The sequence below is a fragment of the Lissotriton vulgaris genome, chromosome 1_1 (assembly GCF_964263255.1).
Source record: "Lissotriton vulgaris chromosome 1_1, aLisVul1.2, whole genome shotgun sequence".
Lineage (NCBI taxonomy): Eukaryota > Metazoa > Chordata > Amphibia > Caudata > Salamandridae > Lissotriton > Lissotriton vulgaris.
Genome location: NC_141685.1, coordinates 1,649,246,373 through 1,649,262,025, shown reverse-complemented (window position 1 = coordinate 1,649,262,025; position 15,653 = coordinate 1,649,246,373).

The window sequence follows — 15,653 nt, the reverse complement described above, 5'->3', positions numbered from 1 at the left end:
CACCTACATCAGGGACACCAAACACCTATTACAGGTCATCGACAACATCACCTTTGACCCTGAGACACAGCTACTGGTAGGACTGGATGTGGAAAGCTTATACACCAGCCTCCCACAAGACGCCACCTTACAGGTCCTACATCATATCCTGGAAGAATCTCCCTGGCCATACCAGACACCCAGGAGTTTTGTCATGAACTGCGCAGCCCTTGCCCTCAAAGAAAACTACTTTGAATATGAGGGCACCTTCTATCTACAAACCAACGGAACCTCAATGGGCAGTGTTTTCGCGCCGAGTGTAGCTGGACTTTACGTCCACCACTTTGAGAGCACACACATCAATACGGAAGCCAACCCGTTCAGGAACCACATACAAAAATGGCATCGATATATCGATGATATATTAGTCATCTGGGACGGCTCACGACCTGAACTAGACAACTTCCTGCAATGGCTCAACAACAGAGACCCATACCTTAAGTTTACCTGCACAGCCAGCAACCGGCAACTCGCTTTCTTGGACCTACAAATAACAGCAAAAGGCGGAACCTTGACAACAACAACCTATTACAAACCGACGGCTAGAAACTCACTGCTGCACTTCAACAGCTTCCATCCCCGGCCTCTAAAAGAAAACTTACCCTTTGGCCAGTTTCTCCGCATTAGAAGGAACTGCTCGGATGTAAACGACTACAAAACACAATCAGCGGACCTAGCCCAAAAACTAGAAAACCGCGGTTACCCAAAGGCGATCATCAAGAAAACCCAGAAGAGGGCAAGAAACCAGAACCGTGACGCACTACTTGAAGACGTCACCAAAGAAAGCGACACACAACCGACAACATGTGTGACTACTTTCAATACTGCCTCCAATGAAGTGGCTAAAATTATAAAAAAGCACTGGAGAATCATCAATTCAGGGCAAAGGAAATGGGAACCCCCCAGGTTCGCCTACAAAAGGTGCCATAACCTCCGAGACCAACTAGTCAGCACCAGACCCAAACCACCACCTAAACCCGACAACACCATCCTCAATGCGTGGGGAATGCCCAAAGTAACCGGACACTACCCATGCAATGACTGCAGTGTCTGTCACCTGACATCCCACACCAAAACTCTGAACCTGGAACCGAACAAAGTATGGTCCCAAAGGAGCCACACAAACTGCAACACACAGAATGTGATTTACTTACTAACCTGCAGATGTGGACTCAGATATGTGGGCATGACCACACGCAAAGTGAGGACCAGGATCACGGAGCACCGCAGCACAATGCGATGCAAGAAAAATATAAGAAAATTGACAAACCACTTCATCACCCACTGTCACACCCCCAATGACTTCACCTGGACAGTCATTGAGCAAATACCAGTCAGCCCGATTAACAACGACAAAAAACTATTAAACAAAGAACAAAGATGGATATACCGTCTGTCCACAGCCACGGATGGGCTTAATGATGCTATCCCCTGGAACTCCCTGACCCTATGATGGAAATCACATCACCCTGCGAGCCACCTACCTGAACTCTACTGAGTAACCCAGTCTGACCAACACTTAACACTGCCTCCCATGATATACAATGCCCCCTGGTCTTTACCATCTCCTAGCAAGGCGCTACCACCATATACTGTGCTAATTCATCCATACTAGCACTTGAGAACAACCTTGTGTCTCAAGCGCTATTCATCTTGCCATGTAAACCGCCCCGGTCACCTATCAGGAGCCAGGGCAGTAGGTAACATACACTGTGCCAATTCATCCATACTAGCACTTGAGAACAACCTTGTGTCTCAAGCGCTATTCATCTTGCCATGTAAACTGCCCCGGTCACCTATTAGGAGCCAGGGCAGCAGGTAACTAAGCGCTAGCGTGAGCTGGGACACCCGCCCATTCGCGCTCTAGTACACACGCTACGGCGCATGCGCGGACCACTTCTCGGCCGCGCATGCGCTGATCACTGTCACGGTGACCACGGCGCATGCGCAGACCACTTCCCGGCCGCGCATGCGCGATTCACGGCCGCCCTAGCACCCGGCAGCATCTCACGCCCACGCAGGTGCTTAAGATCAGGCACTACACCGCGCATCAGCGCGCCACGAAGGGAACACACCTGAGCGCTATCTAGACCCGCTACGCAAGTCTTTCCACCATTGCTCTTTCCCCCAGGTGCCCTCAATTATTCAATCAACGCCAGTATAAAAACCGGCAACAGCAGTCATTCACTACCGGTTCTGCGAAGGAGGCACAACAGGTCCCACGCTGGTGCTGACCAGAATTCCTGTGAGTATGCTGTACATCACTACAATAGGTAAGCGCTTCCCAAATTTTCTCCCACAGGTCTCCTAACCCTAGTGGTCCTACCTCTTTCTCCCAACTAGGGCCACCCCTTGCCACTTCAATAACCTTGGAGCAAAAACAAGCCTTGAAAGCGTAAGACATGGTCCTTGCGCCAAAATTCTTCACCATTCACTGCAGTATTTTTTACCGCTGTTTTAAATCACTTCACCCTCGAAGTTCTAGTGCGATTCCACAATAATGATACCACCAGTATCATTACACTTGAGCCGCTCATAGCCTGCACTAATTCGCTATTTAGTCGGCTGCCATAATATATGTTCAATACTTTCTAGTGACTCTTTCTCTCCCATGTTTGTCTTGTACCTGTCCTTCAATGTTAAATGTACAGGTGATCTTGAGAAGGGAATCCCCCCTCTCACAGTTAGATACACTTTAGGGCGTGTAGACACATAGACTACACTACACAACCCCTATTTTAACCCACACATATTTTATTGTCCTGAAGAAAGCCAGATTAGTAATAAGGCACTGGCTGAAACATGTTGACACTCTAAGAACGTAGGAGGTCGTAACCCGCCTCTAACGTCCCACAGCCTTATTTTTAACCGCTGACGGAGGCCCTTTTAATAAAGTATCCTCACCCCAGGGACCATCCGCCAAGCCGTTTTAACTTCACATACCTGAACACCCTACACCGCACACACAGTGACATACCTGCTCCGCTGTAATCAGGCGTCGAAGCACACCCATGACACGCTAGGTGTCACTGGGTGGGCCCGATGATGAAGCATGCCACCAACTAGGTTGGTGGGTGAGGGCTTTCCAAAGACACCCAACAGGTGCCACTGCCAATTGGCAAAACGATACTGAGTCGCTATGAAAATAATAATAATAATGCCAGACTAACCCCATCTCTAGCTAGTCTCCTTTTGATATACTAACATATAAACCGGGGATCTGGACTAGCTTTCTGGTCCTCTCTCTCCCTCTTGATTCTCGCAATAAATGTGTGGGTGTCAGGACGAACTCATTTGTCGAGCCTCTGATGAGAACAAGAAGTTCAGAAACGCGTCAGGCCAATATCAACGACATGAAAGCTGGAAACATATCAGACTGTGGTGTTCACTCTTACCCGTGATCTTGCTGTTTAGTGCATCCTTGCCTGTGGGTAACTTGGAGCGAGATATATATATATATATATATTCCAAACATGTTGCTCATGAGGATGGGCCTCTCAGGCTGGTGACTTCTTCCAATGCCAAGAGGCAGTCAGACGAGACAGGCAACAGTGCTAACATCTCTGGCCAAAAGCGTTTCTGGCTTGCGCCCTTGATCACTGGCCTCATTAAAGAGAAACACACGAAGGATGCAGTCCGTGATTTTATTCAGTTTTAGCCCCGCCCACCGGCCTCCGGGCATGATATATATATATATATATATATATATATATATATATATATATATATATATATATATATATATATATATATATATATATATATATACATATATATATATATACATATATATATATATATATATATATATATATATATATATATATATATATATATATATATATATATATATATATATATATATATATAAATAAAACGATCTGTGGGATTCCAGTTATCACAACTGTCTAATCCTGTCGCGAATCAACATTTCTTGCAACAACGTGATACTTAATACCTGTCACATACTAAAATACTAAAATGCTGATAAGCATGATGCAGACTTGCCTCACGAACATCTACTTCCTGTTCAACCATGTCATTTATTGCCAGGCCCGGGGGACCACGATGGGAACCTGCTTCGCCCCTCGTTACGCGGGGTTATTCCTGGGCTGGTGGGAGGAGCTGGTGGCCAGTAACATCTTGGCCTTTACCCAGAACGTGGTCCTCTGGGCACGGTACATAGACGACATGTTCTGTGTTTGGAAAGGCAGTAGAGAGGATGCCATGCAATTTGTCACCGACTTAAATGTGAATGATAGTAATTTAAAATTCACGTGCAATATAGATAAACAGTCGGTTGAGTTTTTAGATATGGTGGTATATGCCGAAAGAGGCAGGCTCAGGAGCAGATTGTTTCGTAAGCCTACCACAGGCAATAGCCTACTGCATGCAGCCAGCTGCCACTCACAAAAACTGATCTGCAGCATTCCGTTTGGTGAACTGCTGCGGGAGGAGAAGTCTGAAGAAATACTGGCAAGTGTTAAATCTAGATCCAACATTGAAAAGTTTAGTTGGTAATCATCCACCGATTACATTTAGAAAATGCACAGCGCTGAAAGATTTGCTCTGCAGTAACACTCTAAGAGAAAAAACTGATTCCAAAGCAATAAAAGGTTTCTTTACATGTCGGGCATGTAAATCCTGCCAAAATAGTGTAAATAGGAAGGAATTGCTTCTATCTAACACTCAGAAACCATTTAAAATACAGAAACATCTGACATGCAAGTCTGACTTCTGTGTCTATGCGCTTGTGTATATCGGGAGTACAATACACCAGGTAAAAAAACGAGTCCTAGAGCATACAAGGGCAATTATAAATGAAGATAAAAATTACCCTATTGCTAAACATTTCAAAGATTTTCATCATAAATATGCCAATTTAATACAATTCTGTGCCCTGGACAGGGTTCTGATCTCTGAAAGAGGTGGAGACAGGATTAGACAGTTGCGACAACTGGAATCTAGATTTATAATGAAGTATGATACAGCCTAACCACTGGGCCTTAACAGAGATGAGGAAATGTCGATCCATTTAGGATGAAGAGGTCATCTGGGTGTAGCTATTCTGCCTTAGAAATGTATTGTGATTCTGTAAATGAATGGAAGCATTGGTTTTAATATGCACTCACACTATAGTGACTTCACATCTTTTTATTATTTTTTGTAGGAGACAGATAGCCCCGCACACAACTTGGATGAATAATCAACAGCAACCTAATAAGATGTACCGATTGGAATTATGTATTGAGATGTGTTTTTGTGTTACATGAATAAGAAATGGTAGCCCACTGGGGCAGAAGTGGTAAATATTTCGCATACAGTGATTGTACGTAGGAACCTTTTATCTGAATAAGGATACGCTGTATTGGTAAGGTGCATTTTTATGCCCACTGGGGCAGAATTGTAGTATTGTACCAATTGAATTTGCCCACTGGGGCAAACGAGTTACAAAGGGACCAGTTTGAGTAATTAGGTGGTCCAGATGTTGATAATGCTTTAATTGTTTAAGCAGCATTTCACAAAGTATTCACGGATTTGTAGTACCTTTCAATCTAATTGTGATGTAACTTTTAGAATGGTAGTATGTATTTACCCCTATGAAATGTAACCGGTTTGACATGTACAGACCTCCACAGTCGGGTAGTATTTAAAGATTTCTGCCATTATATGTTTTCATTCAGTTGTATTGGGACGAGTAGTCCTACTTTTATGTTGATGTTTATGTTGAAACACTTAAAATGGATGAACTCACAAACCTGATTTACCCGTGACCAAGGTGCAACTGCACCGAAACGTGTCGGGTGGTTTTGGCGATCTTGTTTGAATAAACTTACCACCCACTATGGATTTGGGCTCAAGCTTGCTTTTTTGAAAAAAATTGGCGCAAACAATATATGTATATATATATATGGTGTGTGAACAAGACTACGCTAGTAGTCGAAATGTTGCATTTTGGAAGGCACATGGAATAAATAACATCTTGCCTGGAGTACGTGGGGTCTGTCTCTTCTTTCGCCGCTGCCTGTGGGCCTGTGGAGGTTTGAAGATTTTGTTCATATATATATTCAATGAAAAAACCATAGGTTATAGGCCATATATAGTTAGGAATTAGCATTTACAAAACCTTATTTTACTCGCATAAAACCATTGAAATTCCATATATAGTTAGCTAACTATAAGCGCTAACTATATATCGCGCACCCGCAATCCACTGCTGATGATGTCACATATTACATCATTCATGACATGGTCAGTGACATCACTGATGACATCACTGATCACAACATCCAGTGATTGTATGTGTCTGTAAAGTTTAAATATGTTTCACATATTGAAGAATGAGTGGATGTATAAGTGTCTGGATGAAGAATTTAGTAGGTGCATGACTGACTGTATGAGTGAGTGATTAAATGTGTCTCACTGAGTACATGGGTTAGTGACTAAACTGTCTTAATTCGTGCATCAGTATGTTTGATGTTGTGTAAGCTGCTGCATGTGTTGATCAGTAGCTATAAGAGTGGCCATATGGGTTATTGATTGGTTGCCCAAATATTTGAATGGGAGGCTGAGTGTGTGTGTGGGTGGCTGGGAGGTGCGTGACTCTGTGCATAGATGTGTAAGCAGTTGATTCACTAGGAGTATGAGTTCAAGAGTGCATGTGGAAACAGCTATATGGGCGGTTGACTGTGCATGGGTGTGTTGGTGAGTGAATGGATTTCTCATTGCTACATGTGCAAGTAAGTACGTATGTAAAACACAATACATGTGAGAGTTGAGATATATAAATAACTGAACATAAGAGCCAGTGAATGTGTGAGTGGCTGTATCGATCACTGTGAGCTTGTATCAGGGATTATATAAGAGAGTAAATATGTGTTATTATATGTTTGAATAAGTAAGATGTGTATAACTGTATAGTTGAGGAAATGGAGGTGTGATTGATTCTTTGCATGACTGACTAGGTGTGTGAGTAACTCCATGGATGAGTGACAGTCTGTGAGTGTCTGTTTATACTGAGTGTATGTAAGGTTATATTAGAGTCTGAAGAGGTTCATTGTATTATCACATGAGTGATGTGATCAGTGATGACAAATGAGATGTCATCAGTGATGTCATTTGAGTTGTCATCAGTAATGTCATCAGTGATGTCATTTGAGATGTCATCATTGATATCATTTGAGTTGTCATCAGTGATGTCATTTGAGATGTCATCAGTGATGTCATCAGTGATGTCACTGACCATGTCATGAATGATGTAATATGTGACATCATCAGCAGTGGATTGCGGGTGCGCGATATATAGTTAGCGCTTATAGTTAGCTAACTATATATGGAATTTCAATGGTTTTATGCGAGTAAAATAAGGTTTTGTAAATGCTAATTCCTAACTATATATGGCCTATAACCTATGGTTTTTTCATTGAATTTTCAAGGTTTTGTAAATGCAAATTCCTAACTATATATCCACTATAACCTATGGTTTTTTCTGTGAATTTCATTGGTTTTTTAATAGCAAATATGAAAAGCTTTAAAATGTCAAGTACGTGATAGATAAAAACATTTTCGTATTTATGCACGCTGATGTGCTTTGAACGCTGCCCCCCCCCCTCCCCTCTTTTGCCTTAGTAGTACTCTCTCTTTGCAGATACTGAAGGGTAGTTAACGCAGGCCTTTACCCCCGTTGTAATCCGTCGTGCCTCCTTGTCTCTCCATTTGATTGATTGTTGTCCAAGCATTTACTGTTTTAGAATTGGTTCTCTTTGGATCATTCTCTATTTACAAACAAGCACAAAGTCGCAATACTCTGTTTAGTCTTTGCAGATAGTGAAAAATCGTGTAAAAAAATAAAAGTAATCGAGCAAAATCAGTAGGCCACTAATTGGATCTCTTTTTGACCTCGCTAAAATAGAAATATTAGGAACAACCCTTCTTGAGAAATACGAAAATAGTGAGATGAACTGAGCTCCACACCATGAGGGCTGCAAGACAGCTCGGCTCCATCACCCATCCCGCACAAAATAATGACAAACCCTATGCAAATATTAAAAATATAGACAACACACCAGCAAAGAAACAGGGTAAAACATTTTATTAAAAAACTATTTACATAACGTTGGTTTATAAGATGATGTCAGTAGTGGACCGATGTGTGAATAGATCGAAAACAGCACAAGGCTCCAAGATCCGGATAGCAAGCTCCTGGATGTTGGGTGCCATAGTTTAGAGTTCTGAATTTCAGCCTTTTTCAATGCCTGTGCTTTGTTGAATCAAAATGGCGGCTTGACACAAAGCTGACTCAAGCGTTGTTACTGATGCTATGCAGACCAAAACTGGTTTTCAGTTTGTACATTTTTCTAGATTTTTCAATCCAAGTTTGGTTGACTTTGTAGAACGATGGCTTCAGATTTTCAACATACGGTGTGGTGGCGCTGACTGGGAGGGGGCGCTTCGCTCCTGCCCCCTCCCCAAGTAAGATTTTCATACGTGAAAGTACGTTAATGGTTTTGGTCCCTGAGATGCTTCGATGTCACTACCATTCTCAAATAGCATAAGTTCTGGATGTTGGGTGCCATAGTTAAGAGTTCTGAGCAGCGCTTGTAACACTGTCTGAAGCTTATTTCCACCTACTGCAGCTTCACTATTCTCAAAGTAAGTGAGTGTCGTTTGTGGACCTGACTGCATTAGAAAACAATGTGATATGTTACCTTCCTAAACAGCTTGACGGAGGCCCCTGAGGGGCGGTGTGATGGCCATGGACTCGGAGAAGACGCTTGGCTCCGACACCCTCCCCAAGTCTTATAGCACTGGTGTAGCCTGAGATCGCCCCCGACATAGGCGGCCGGCTCCCGGGGTCCGGCGGAACTTTTTGCCTTTTGATGACTCTTCAATTCTGGACCTTGTCCCACAATCCGTTTGACCTGAAGACAAGCTGTAGTGGGGCGCCCCTTTATCGTTTTAGTTGCCATTCCGCCCGCTTTTGCTACACTGTGCCTCTTCCGCCATTCAGCTGTTTTCCGCCCGCTCTTGCGACTACAGCGTCTCGCTCACCATGTAGTTGAGATGCGCCCGCTCTTGCGGTGCAGCGATAGGCGGCTGCCACAGGACTCTCAAAATGGCGGCCGGCTCTTCGGTTTTGGGCCTGGTCCACTAAAATGGCCCTGGGACACCTTGGAACTCGGACGCTTGTCTGCTAGGGCTTGGGTCCCATTCTCGAAAAGCGTCCCCTCAGCCGTGAAGATTCTACAAAAGTCTTGGGGGCCTCCGACTCCCGCAGGCTTCTGGTGGGGAGCGGCTGCCATGATTGCTCGTGGAATGGCCACGACGGAGCTACGAGATGGTAGTGGTCTCATGCTGACGCCAGCTTTAGTCTGAAACATCCAGAAACACTGTAGACTACCAATTCGATCAGTTCCGGTAGCGCCCCAACATGACCCGGAAGAGAAGAACTTGCCCTCCCCTCTTTGACTGATGGTTCTTGTTGCCTGTCCCCTCTGTTGTCATTTAACAGAACTTTTTGGACTGCTGAAAGGGGTTGTGTTCTGAACGGTGGTTGGTGGAGACATTTAGACTATATTCTTGACCTACGTTGTCGCGTAATGCGTTTTATGACACGCCGCGTTAGCGCACCCGGAAGTGATCCGAGGCGCGGCGCGCAGCGCGTAACGTAAGCATAACAGGTCATGTGACTTGTTAATAAAACTTTTCATTGGTTCATTTTACTTTTGTTAATTTAATGATGAAAAGCTTGGTCATATGACCTAAAAATTACGCTTTTTATTATTTTCGAACAATATTTTTTTTTCAAACATATGTTATAATATTCCAGGCTAATGTACTTTCCCGGAAAATTTACAACTGTCTTGCAAGTAAAATATATTCCTTTTTCGAGAAAAAGGGCGTTTCTTCCTTCCATGACGGAGCCGTTGAGTAAAAGAGATTCGGCCTGCTGTCTTAGTCGCCGATACGCCTGATTATCAGATTCTTATCGATCACTTTATGTTGCAGACATGAAAAACACAACTGCCCTTGACCATTTATCTTTACTGCGTTCCTACATATTATACCTTTTATCCGTCATGTAATTGGACTGCTTTATTTCACTTGCCTTTTACTGATTCGAAAACAGTCACTAAAAGTAAAAACTTTACAAATGAAAATACTACTACCGTGTTTTGTTTTAAAAACCTTTATTGTGAAAATGTCAGTATACAAATACGGGCCTATAACCACGTGGGCCGGCCACGGAGCAAACTGAAATCGTATATGATGAGGAGACATTTACACTGTAGAAGAACGTAACGAGCGGGCCATTAGGTGACAAGAACAAAGGTGTCTAACAGTTGCGGAATCGGTGGACGTACATTTTGTAATTAAAATACGACAGGGCCACTTACAATAACATTTTCTAGATATACATTTGCGGGCAAAGAGTTACGAGTCCCATTTATACCGGCGCCATTTTGGGCGAGGCCGGGCAGGTCCAAGATATAGTCAAAATGTCTCCACCAACCATCGGCCAGACCAGAACCCCTTTCGGCCCTTTATGCTACAAGATGGTGTCTTCCATTCAGAAAATATTGGTGGCAGCATTTTGAAAGGAAACAGAAACAGCCGTTCTCCTAGTGAGTTTCACATTGTTACATTTAGGAAGAATGTTGAAGAGTAGTATGTGGAAAATCTGAAGCCATTTTTCTACAAACTCTCAATCAGACTTGGATGGAAAAAAAAAACCTGAAGAATGTACAAACTGAAAACCAATTTTTGTCTGTATAGCACCAACAGTAACGCTTGAGTCAGCTTTGTGTCAAGCCGCCATTTTCATTCAATCAATAGCGTCCCCCTGCACACATTCAGGGACCTGGTCGTGTCTTCAGATGAAACGCATTGTAGGAAAAGAAGCAGAAAGGAAAAGGAAAAAAGTTCCGCCGGACCTAGTGAAGCTGCAGCAGGTGCAAATAAGCTTCAGACAGTCTTACAAGCACTGCTCAGAACTCTCAACTGAGGCACTCAACATCCAGGACTTGCCATTCGGATCTTGGCGCCTTGTATTTTTGTTTTGTTTTTGATGGAGGGGAAACAACAAAAATCAGACATTGAAAAAGGCTCAACAGTGCAGGGCGCCTTGTGCTGGTTCCGACCTATTCACACATCGGTCCGCTACTGACATCACCTCATAAACCAACGGGGCACCCCACGCCGACTTTCGGCGCAGCATTGTAGGATGGCCACACCAGTGCGGCAATTTGCTGGACACCACCTCGGTGCCATCCAGATCTCGGCGCGTTCATTCAATCAATAGCGTCCCCCTGCACACATTCAGGGACCTGGTCGTGTCTTCAGAAGAAACGCATTGTAGGAAAAGAAGCAGAAAGGAAAAGGCAAAAAGTTCCGCCGGACCTAGTGAAGCTGCAGCAGGTGCAAATAAGCTTCAGACAGTCCTACAAGCACTGCTCAGAAATCTCAACTGAGGCACTCAACATCCAGGACTTGCCATTCGGATCTTGGCGCCTTGTGCTGGTTCCGACCTATTCACACATCAGTCCACTACTGACATCACCTCATAAGCCAACGGGGCACCCCACGCCGACTTCCGGCGCAGCATTGTAGGATGGCCACACCAGTGCAGCCACTTGCTGGACACCACCTCGGTGCCATCCGGATCTCAGCGCGTTCGAGTCACTGTGCCGGAAGAGTGACCGGAACTCAGCTGAACACGCCGTCTTTCGGCGCAGCATTGTAGGATGGCCACACCAGTACGGCAATTTGCTGGACACCACCTCGGCGCCATCCGGATCTCGGCGCGTTCGAGTCACTGTACCGCAACAGTGACCGCAATTCAGCTGGACACGCCGTCTTTCGGCGCAGCATTGTAGGATGGCCACACCAGTGCGGCAATTTGCTGGACACCACCTCGGTGCCATCCGGATCTCGGCGCGTTGTGCTGCCTTCGGCCTATTCGCACATCGGTCCGCTACTGACGCCGCCTCACGTGCCAACGGATTTTCTACGCTTTTTGTAGCCCTATGTCGCATAACAGGTCATGTGACTTGTTTATAAAACTTTTCATTGGTTCATTTTACTTTTGGTTTCCTAAAGATGGAAGGCTTGGTCATATGACCTAAAAATAACACTTTTCATTGGTTTAGAACATTTTTTTTTCCCAAACGATGAAAGCCCCACCTTGTTTCTGGATCATTCAGACTGAAGCTGGCGTCAGCATGAGAGCACCACCATCTCGTGGCTCCGTCGTGGTCATTCCGCGAGCAATCATGGCAGCCGCTCCCCACCGGAAGTCTGCGGGAGTCGGGGGCCCCCAAGACTTTTATACAATCTTCACGGCTGAGGGGACGCTTTTCGAGAATGGAGCCCAAGCCCTAGCAGGCAAGCGTCCGAGTTCCAAAGTGTCCCAGGGCCATTTCAGTGGACCAGGCCCAAAACCGAGGAGCCGTCCGCCATTTTAAGAGCCATGTGGCAGCCGCCTATCGCTGCACTGCAAGAGTGGGAGCAACTCAACAACATGGTGAGCGAGACGCTGTGGCCGCAAGAGCGAGCGCAACTCAGCTAGATGGCCGCCACCTGGGGAGGCCCGTTCACGCCGGCTCCCCCACGCCCCCCCCCGGGCCGCCGCACGCCAATTTTCGGAGCAGCATTGTAGGATACCAAAACCAGTGCGGCAGTTTACTGGACATCACCTGGGTGCCTGTCGTACATGTTGTGTCAGCCATGTGACACTGGACACAGACCGCTACTGACGAGGCCTCCCCCCGCACCACCCGGGACGCCCCACGCTGTTTTTCTGTGCTGCATTGTAGGATCCCTAAACCAGTGCGGCACCCAGGCGACATCACCTGGGTGCCGTCCAGAACTCTGCACGTTGTGCTGCCTTGGGACTATTCGCACAACAGACCGCTACTGACGAGGCCTCCTCCCGCCCCACCCGGGACGCCCCACGCCAATTTTCGGAGCAGCATTGTAGGATCCCTAAACCAGTGCGGCACCCAGGCGACATCACCTGGGTGCCGTCCAGAACTCTGCACGTTGTGCTGCCTTGGGACTATTCGCACAAAAGACCGCTTCTAACCATTGTTGCTTTTTGTGTGGAGAAATGTTTAAATGTTTTTAGTTTTTGTTCCGTTTGTTAAAGTTAGTAGTTAATAAAGTTTTATAACCTTACTTTGTTGGAGTGTTATCTATTTTTTTTAAAACGGGTGAATGGGGCATTGATTCGGGTTATTGTCATGTGTGGGCTTTGGAAGTGTGCTGCTGCAGGATCGGACATTTCAAACTCAAATGCACGTTCTTTTTCTTACCTTTCCGAAGCATGGAGCGCAATAGCAGGCAGAGAAAGGGTGATGCACGTGTTGAACACTACCTGACCTGGCAAGTTGCTGGCAGTGCCCCCCCGCCCGCTCCTGAAAGAGGGCACACACACACCGCCGCCCCGAGTACTTCACAAATCTTTAAAAGACCATGCGCTTGTTCATGAGGCTTAAATGGTTTATCACCTCTTCTAGAACCCCTACATCGACCCTCTGACGTTTCATGGAAAAATTACCATGTAACACAATACCAAGCCCTGTCAGCTGAAACCCCCAAGGAATCGTGGGGCATATTATCAAGGGGGTTTATCTCCGCTTTTTTGGCTTTAAAAACCATGAAAGCGGAGATAAAATTATTTCCCTATTATCAAGCTGTCGCTAACACCAGTTAGTGACAGCTAAAAGGAGATAGCGACCATCTTGGGCCCCGCTTTGCATGTCAGTGATACTTATCACTAATGACATGCAAAGTGGCGTGCCAAGATGTTAGCGACTGGAAACAGTCCCTAACATCGCTATCTCCTATTACCAACTTTTGGAGATATTCGCGCTAAGCGCGAATATCTCCAAAATCTAACACCTGCCCTGAGCAGTTCTTAGCCATGTTATCCAATGGGAGGTGGATAACATGGCTAAGAGCATTAGGTCGATAATACATGAATATCGCTGACTTTTCTGCGATAATAGCAAGGTTTATCTGCGATAAAAATCGCCGATGTGCGGCGATAATTTTTGTCTCTAAACAAGTTATAGACAAAAATTATCGCTAGTTGTTCGTAATATGCCCCCGGGTTTTTGCTTGCAGAAATCGGGAGGCGGGAGACTAGCACTGAAATCAGTACTCACACGCCTGAATCAGGAGGATTGGCATGTCTGAATTCTCTACAGCTGGGGCCATAAACTACATCCGCAGGGTTAGGTGATAGCCTGGAACCAGCCTGGCATCTAAAATGGCTGCCGTGCACGACAAAATTGTGGCATTCGAAAAAAGGCAAGATGGCGCAGCCGCTGGAAGAGATATATCAACATATATCAGCCTCCTCAGCCACCCTCAGGAAACATAGGGGATTAGGATATGTCTCCCGCACCCCCTTATACCTAGTACTTTAATTAACGAAGCACAAAATGGCGAATTCCCGTTTCGCTACCAGTTTGCGGCCCAGTTCGCGGCCCGTGAAGCGCTTCTACCGTGAAAAATCATTTTTTTTTTATTTTCCCCACGGGACCCTTTAATAACCCCAACAACATTCCTAGGGGGTCAAGAGGGGGATACCTTGCCCCCTTTCATTAAATTCCCCCTTAGTTTTTCACCTTTTCTTCTCTCTCGATCCTACCGAGAGACAAGATGGCGGCCGCTCCGGACTGTCACGCAGCAAAAAAAAAAAAAAAGCTCACGCACAGCCGCTGGAAGAGATGTATCAACATATATCAGCCTCCTCACCCACCCTCAGGAAACATAGGGGATTAGGATATGTCTCCCGCACCCACTTATAACTAGTAATTTAATTTACGAAGCACAAAATGGCGAATTCCCGTTTCGCTACCAGTTCGCGGCCGCGCTTCTACCGTGAAAAATCATTTTTTTTTTATTTTCCCCACGGGACCCTTTAATAACCCCAACAACATTCCTAGGGGGTCAAGAGGGGGATACCTTGCCCCCTTTCATTAAATTCCCCCTTCGTTTTCCACCTCTTCTTCTCTCTCGATCCTACCGAGAGACAAGATGGCGTCCGCTCCGGACTGTTTAGAATGTTGACAGACACCGGAGAGCCAATCAGCTTTCTGCGCGCAAAGTTCCGATAAGCGAAAAGTAAGCGGACCGGATCGCTGCCCGGAGCGCTGTTACAGATATATATCTTGATTTAAACGTTAATTTCTCAAAAACTACTGGAGCACATATATTGAGACCTAGCAAAGGCACATCGGGCTAACAGTCCCTACAATTTTGCCAAGTTTCGTGCAAATCCATTCAGCCGTTCGAGCTAAAAGTGAGTCCAACCGCCCTATGGAAAACTCAATGCAAAAAACGCGTTTTGGGACCCCCCTTTTTTCTCAGCCCCCCCTTGACGAAACCCCACCAAAGTTTCAGGGGCTGCTCAGAAACAAAATGTGCCATTTTCCTGAAAATTTCAGCCGATTCCGTCCACAAACGCCAAAGTTATTAGACATAGAATTTTCAAAAGTCCCATAGGGAAAAAATTCTAACTATATATACCTACTGGCGATAGCCAGTAGGTAATATATATATATATATATATATATATATATATATATATATATATATATATATAT